Genomic DNA, 6,520 nt, shown 5'->3' with positions numbered 1-6,520 from the left:
TACGTCTGTTTCCAAATTGCAACACACACACAAAAACAGCTCTTTCACTTGTAAATGACATACAATGTCTATGTGTCACAGCCAAATATCTAGTCTTAATGAAGTTAAAGAATAATATTATCTCTACGTTGTGAATATTGGATAATACATGGGAAAGTGTTAGAAATGACCCCAAATACTGTACATGTAGTAAGTCTTTTTTTTATCCCATATATACTACAAAGCATGTTGCCCCGAATAGCGTAGTTACCCGAGTACCGCTATTATTGTTAAGCAATGTTAGTAACCATACATTGTACCTTATGCAATTGCTGTGCAATAAATGGTCATGTAATTGACACTGCTTCCGAGCATAGAAATATCAATCAAGGGCTTCAAGGGGGTGAAATACATAACTTCATATCATTTTTCATCTTCAGGGCTGCCTAGAGGAGATAATTTTACACAGTCAGATGTGCATTATAAGCCCACAGTTGTACCCCAGAGGTAGTTATGACTGAAATAAATCAATAAACAGCGTATAATATTAAGAGTAACTCAGTGTTTCTTTTTTGTAATGATACTTAATTGGCATCATGCAAAAACGGAACTACGTCTGTTTCCAAATTGCAACACAAAAAACAGTTCTTTCACTTGTAAATGACATACACTGTCTATGCGTCACAGTCCAATATCTAGTCTTAATGTAGTTCAAGAATAACATTATCTCTACATTGTAAATATTTGATATTACATGGGAAAGTGTTAGAAATATCAGCAAATACTGTACATGTAGTAGGTCTATCCCATATATCATTTATGAATATCTAATTATAAATGTTCAACTAAGATGTGTTAGATATTAAAGATAAATGAAAAGAAGTTAAGTTTAGCAAGAAAATCTTAAAATCCCATTGTTTAAACCAACATTAGTGATTTTTGTATAATTTGCCTTTAAGAAACCCGTTGCCATGGTAACACGAAAAGTCATAAACTTATTCTATTTTTTGTAAATTGTTGACAACAGTATTCTAGGAAAAGTCACCAAGTTTGTTTGTTCTAGCGCAAGCCGTTTAGGAGCTATACGACGTTAAAGTTGGAGCGGACACTTTTTGCCCCCCCCCCCCAGTCTGAATATTGTTAAGCAATGTTAGTAACCATACATTGTACTTATTCATTTATTTATTTACCTTATGGAATTGCTATGCAATAAATGTTTGTGTAATTGACACTGCTTCCAAGTATAGAAATATCAATAAAGGGCTTCAAGGGGGTAAGATACATAACTTCATATCATTTTTCATCCTCAGGGCTGCCTAGAGGAGATACTTTTACACAGTCAAGTGTGCATTATAAGCCCACAGTTGTACCCCAGTGGTAGTTATGACTGAAATAAATCTATTAAACAGCTTATAATATTAAGAGTAACTCAGTGTTTCTTTTTTGTAATGATACTTAATTGGCATTATGCAAAAACAAAACTACGTCTGTTTCTAAATTGCAACACAAAAAAACAGTTCTTTCACTTGTAAATGACATACAATTTCTATGCGTCACAACCAAATATCTAGTCTTAATGTAATTCAAGAATAATATTATCTTTACGTTTTAAATATTGGATAATACATGGGAAAGTGTTAGAACTGTCAAATACTATACATGTAATAAGTCTTATGCCATATATACTACAAAGCATGTTGCTTCGAATAGCGTAGTTACCCAAGGCCCGGAATCTTTGTTAAGCAATGTTGTAACCATATGCATTGTACCTTATGGAACTGTTGTGCAATAAATGGTTATGTAATTGACACTGCTTGCAAACATAGAAATATCAATAAAGGGGTGAAATACATAACATACAAATCATTTTTCATATTCAGGACGAGCTAGGGGGGCTAATTTTACACAGTCAGGTGTGCGATATAAACCCAACGTTGCGCCCCAGAGGTAGTTATTATTGAAATAATCAATAGCACAGCTTATGATATTAAGAATAACTGAAACCCATAGGAACGCAGAAACAGTATTTAGGGGATAGAATCATTAGAAATTTTAGTAGCGTCTCTTATATGTGAAGTACTTACATCAAGCCACCAGTGCTAAAGGACGTGTAATTGGTAGCATAAAGGCACTGTCATATACTTCACTTAACGATTAGTGCCATAGAATTATAGCTTGATGCCTTTTGGTCACTATTTATTTACAGGGTGGGCTACGATCTAGTTTTTCAGTTGTTGTTTTTTTCCTTCTGACGTACGCCAATTTCCACGTTTTCAACATGCCGCAGTGAGACAAATATCTGAGGGTGTCACCATTGCAAGAGAAAGCTTTATCACAAGAAAATAGTGGACCCAAAACTACACCACTTCTTCCTTTCATCAAAAGCTATCTGCCACCGAAATCGAATACCTTAGCATGTCCAGGACAAAAGATACAAAAAAAAGGTTGCTATGCTGCAGTACCAAGGTCACCAAACAGGGGCCCCAAAACCGATCTTGACATTTGTCTTCCAATACATACACACATACAAAATACCATTACAACCTATCAAGAATTTCTGAAGTTTCGACTACAAATATACAAATATTGCCAATCTCTATGTAATCAGCCACTATAAGGTCTCATAATAAACCCCATCACATGGGGCCAAAAATCGATCGGACGACGATTCTGCGGCAATCGTCCAAGCCTCGCTTATAATAATACCTTTATTGCACAACAATTGTATAATGTACAAAGTATGGCTAATATACGACGGTTTTCAGGTGAAAAATTCGCGCAACCCTCTGTCGATCTTAAATATGGCTGATCTTCCATCGATACGACCGATGATCGTGGATAATAAGACAGGGGTATAAACGCAACTAGAGCACAGCAGAGTCACTACCTGGTTCTTCTGAAGAATAGTAGAGAGTGCCCCAAAAAGTTTGAATTGCTGAGAGTCTAGTTGTGCTCTCGCTTCCATGCCCGGGGCATGGTCTAGTGGAGAAGATACCAGCAAGTAGAGGGATTTGAATTGAAAATAGATGATTTTACCTCTGCCATTACTGAAATCCTCGCAGGCATCAGATCTTAACGTTAAATGCCAAGTCCCATTAGGATCAACCATATATAATATATCGAAAGGCCACGATGGAGTTTGGATCATCATCCAGGCATTGCCGCGTCTTATCAGCAACGCGCTCCTCGACAAAGTAATGAGACACTGTAGAATCCCGGAGCGTAGCACGGTAATCTTAAGGTTAGGGCTTTAATTCTAGTCCCTGCACAAGTGCAAGACTCTTTATTAACGATTACTTCCGAATCAGTTGACATTGAAGAAGGAGTACCACAGGGTACAGAGTCAAAGTCGCACGGCCTCCACAGAGAGCTATCATGGAATATTGATCCTTGATTTCCCCAATCATAAAGACGCGCCAATCATACTTACATGGTCTGAGTTGTCGATACTCAGCGTACAACGTGACATGAATGTGAGAAATGTAAACCTAGGATCCGGGGAAGGAGATTGCAATGATTATATACCTTCATGTAAAAAGGAGGTGTTTTGTGTGTGTGTGTGTGTGTGTGTGTGTGTGTGTGTGTGTGTGTGTGTGCGTGCGTGTGTATGTGTGTGTGTGTGTGTGTGTGTGTGTGTGTGTGTGTGTGTGTGTGTGTGTGTGTGTGTGTTTGTATGTGTGTGTGTCTGCCTGTGTCTGTTTGGCGTTTGTGATATCTGTGGTCAGCATAACTCTAGAACCTTTGGATGAATTGTAATTAGATTTTTAAATTTGGTATATAAATAGAGGTGGGGAAAACAAAGGTCAAGGTCAATTTTAGGCCCCTGGTGTATGACCTTGGTACTGCTGCAGAACAAGTTTTTGTATCTCTCGTCCTCGACATGCTTTGCTTGATCTGTTTCCCTCTGACATCTGGTAACGCCGCTTGTATATGTTTTAAAAAACTGTTAATTTCCCAAAGGTTCTTCCAGACTTTTCTTTTTGAACTTGTAAACAAAACGTCTGGAATGACTGTCGACATACTTTTGTAATAAACGTAATTACAGTCGACCGAAACACTACGGAACCACATCGATCTCTTTAAAACTATACACAACCGCAAGACAAGAGGTTGTGATTGCATTTGATAGCATCCCGTGGACTTTATTGCGCGTCTTTAAGACATGATTGGTCTCTTGAAGAAATGAGAGGAAAGATAATGGAACATAATGGAAATAGATTCTTACGAGCTATCTTTGATGTTAGTATCCACTTTGGCACTCGCTTTTTGCCAACACGTTCTTCGATAGGAAATCTTGGTAAAAGAGTGATTTGTTCCTTTGAAGTGCATCTGTATATCAGTTTGAATGATTTTGGCACTAGCAATTATTATGACATTACATTTTTTCAACAATTTTTTCAAATTTTTTCTCGATTGTTGAAACAGTTGGGAGGTTACCAGTATCTCCGTATTTTGGTTTAGGTAGGCAAATTCCGAACCAACTATGAAAAATGAATCTACTAAGTAGTATGTATGAACATCTCGAGCATATAAAAGAACCTACCACACTCTTTGAAAAGAGTCCACCCCAGTGGGAGTGAATCAAATGAATCTGCAGCTTGCAACGTCTAGTATAAACATGGTGTGGTACACCATGAGGTGGTTTACCAGGTGTGTGCAAACCTGGTGTGTTACACCATGAGGCGGTTTACCGGGTATGCAGCTTGTACTGTTCAGTACAAACCTGGTGTGTTACACCATGAGGCGGTTTACCGGGTATGCAGCTTGTACTGTTCAGTACAAACCTGGTGTGTTACACCATGAGGCGGTTTACCGGGTATGCAGCTTGTACTGTTCAGTACAAACCTGGTGTGTTACACCATGAGGCGGTTTACCGGGTATGCAGCTTGTACTGTTCAGTACAAACCTGGTGTGTTACACCACGAGGCGGTTTACCGGGTATGCAGCTTGTACTGTTCAGTACAAACCTGGTGTGTTACACCACGAGGCGGTTTACCGGGTATGTAGCTTGTACTGTTCAGTACAAACCTGGTGTGTTACACCATGAGGCGGTTTACCGGGTATGCAGCTTGTACTGTTCAGTACAAACCTGGTGTGTTACACCATGAGGCGGTTTACCGGGTATGTAGCTTGTACTGTTCAGTACAAACCTGGTGTGTTACACCATGAGGCGGTTTACCGGGTATGCAGCTTGTACTGTTCAGTACAAACCTGGTGTGTTACACCATGAGGCGGTTTACCAGGTACTAGTATGCAGCTTCTACTCTTCCGTACAAACCTGGTGTGTTACACCATGAGGCGTTTTACCGGGTATGTAGCTTGTACTGTTCAGTACAAACCTGGTGTGTTACACCATGAGGCGGTTTACCGGGTATGTAGCTTGTACTGTTCAGTACAAACCTGGTGTGTTACACCAAGAGGCGGTTTACCGGGTATGCAGCTTGTACTGTTCAGTACAAACCTGGTGTGTTACACCATGAGGCGGTTTACCAGGTACTAGTATGCAGCTTGTACTCTTCCGTACAAACCTGGTGTGTTACACCATGAGGCGGTTTACCGGGTATGTAGCTTGTACTGTTCAGTACAAACCTGGTGTGTTACACCAAGAGGCGGTTTACCGGGTATGCAGCTTGTACTGTTCAGTACAAACCTGGTGTGTTACACCATGAGGCGGTTTACCAGGTACTAGTATGCAGCTTGTACTCTTCCGTACAAACCTGGTGTGTTACGCCATGAGGCGGTTTACCGGGTATGCAGCTTGTACTGTCCAGTACAAACCTGGTGTGTTACACCATGAGACGGTTTATTTACCAGGTATACAATACAAACAAAGCTATGCAGGACAAATAGTCAACGTGAGACAATCCAAAGTTCTCCAGACCTTTATTCTGCATAGATCCATGCTGACTACATAGTCACAGGGGGTCTACCGAAAGTGCGAAAAGGAACGAAAAGGAACGAAAAGGAACGAAAAGGAACGAAAAGGAACGAAAAGGAACGAAAAGGAACGAAAAGGAACGAAAAGGAACGAAGTATGAAGCAAACTAAAATAAAATCAATGAGAATATAAGGGACCGGTACTGCGGGCGTTAGAAGCCTATGAAACGTGTTTTATTTTACTCAGAATTTGGCAATATCAAATTTTTACGACGCTGTTTTAGGCTGTTGTGTTTGTGTGGCTAAATTATTCTCTGAAGATCAGCGAAATACAAGGAAACAGAACTGAGATAAGAAAGTAAGGATTAAAATTCAGTTACTGGTGGGTGATGGATAAATATCGATTTATATACATTTTCAGAATGAGGCAAGATTGTAGCGTTGTTGTTGTATTTGGGTGGCTTCTGCTCTCCCAAGATGAGAGCGCCGCATGCAAATGACCTGCGATTGTTTACGTCTAATAGAAATCCGGTCTGGAATGATATGCTAAATAATAAACTGCTGCCCCACGAGCATGACAGCTCCCTTCAACAAGGCCCACAACATGGTTTTCTGGAAACGTGGAGACTATATCTTCTTGCTCGTTCACGATAAAAGAAAAGCT

Source organism: Branchiostoma floridae, chromosome 6 (genome assembly GCF_000003815.2).
Source record: "Branchiostoma floridae strain S238N-H82 chromosome 6, Bfl_VNyyK, whole genome shotgun sequence".
NCBI classification, from domain to species: Eukaryota; Metazoa; Chordata; class Leptocardii; order Amphioxiformes; family Branchiostomatidae; genus Branchiostoma; species Branchiostoma floridae.
The sequence above is the reverse complement of the archived record's forward strand: the minus strand, read 5'-3'. Positions refer to the sequence as shown.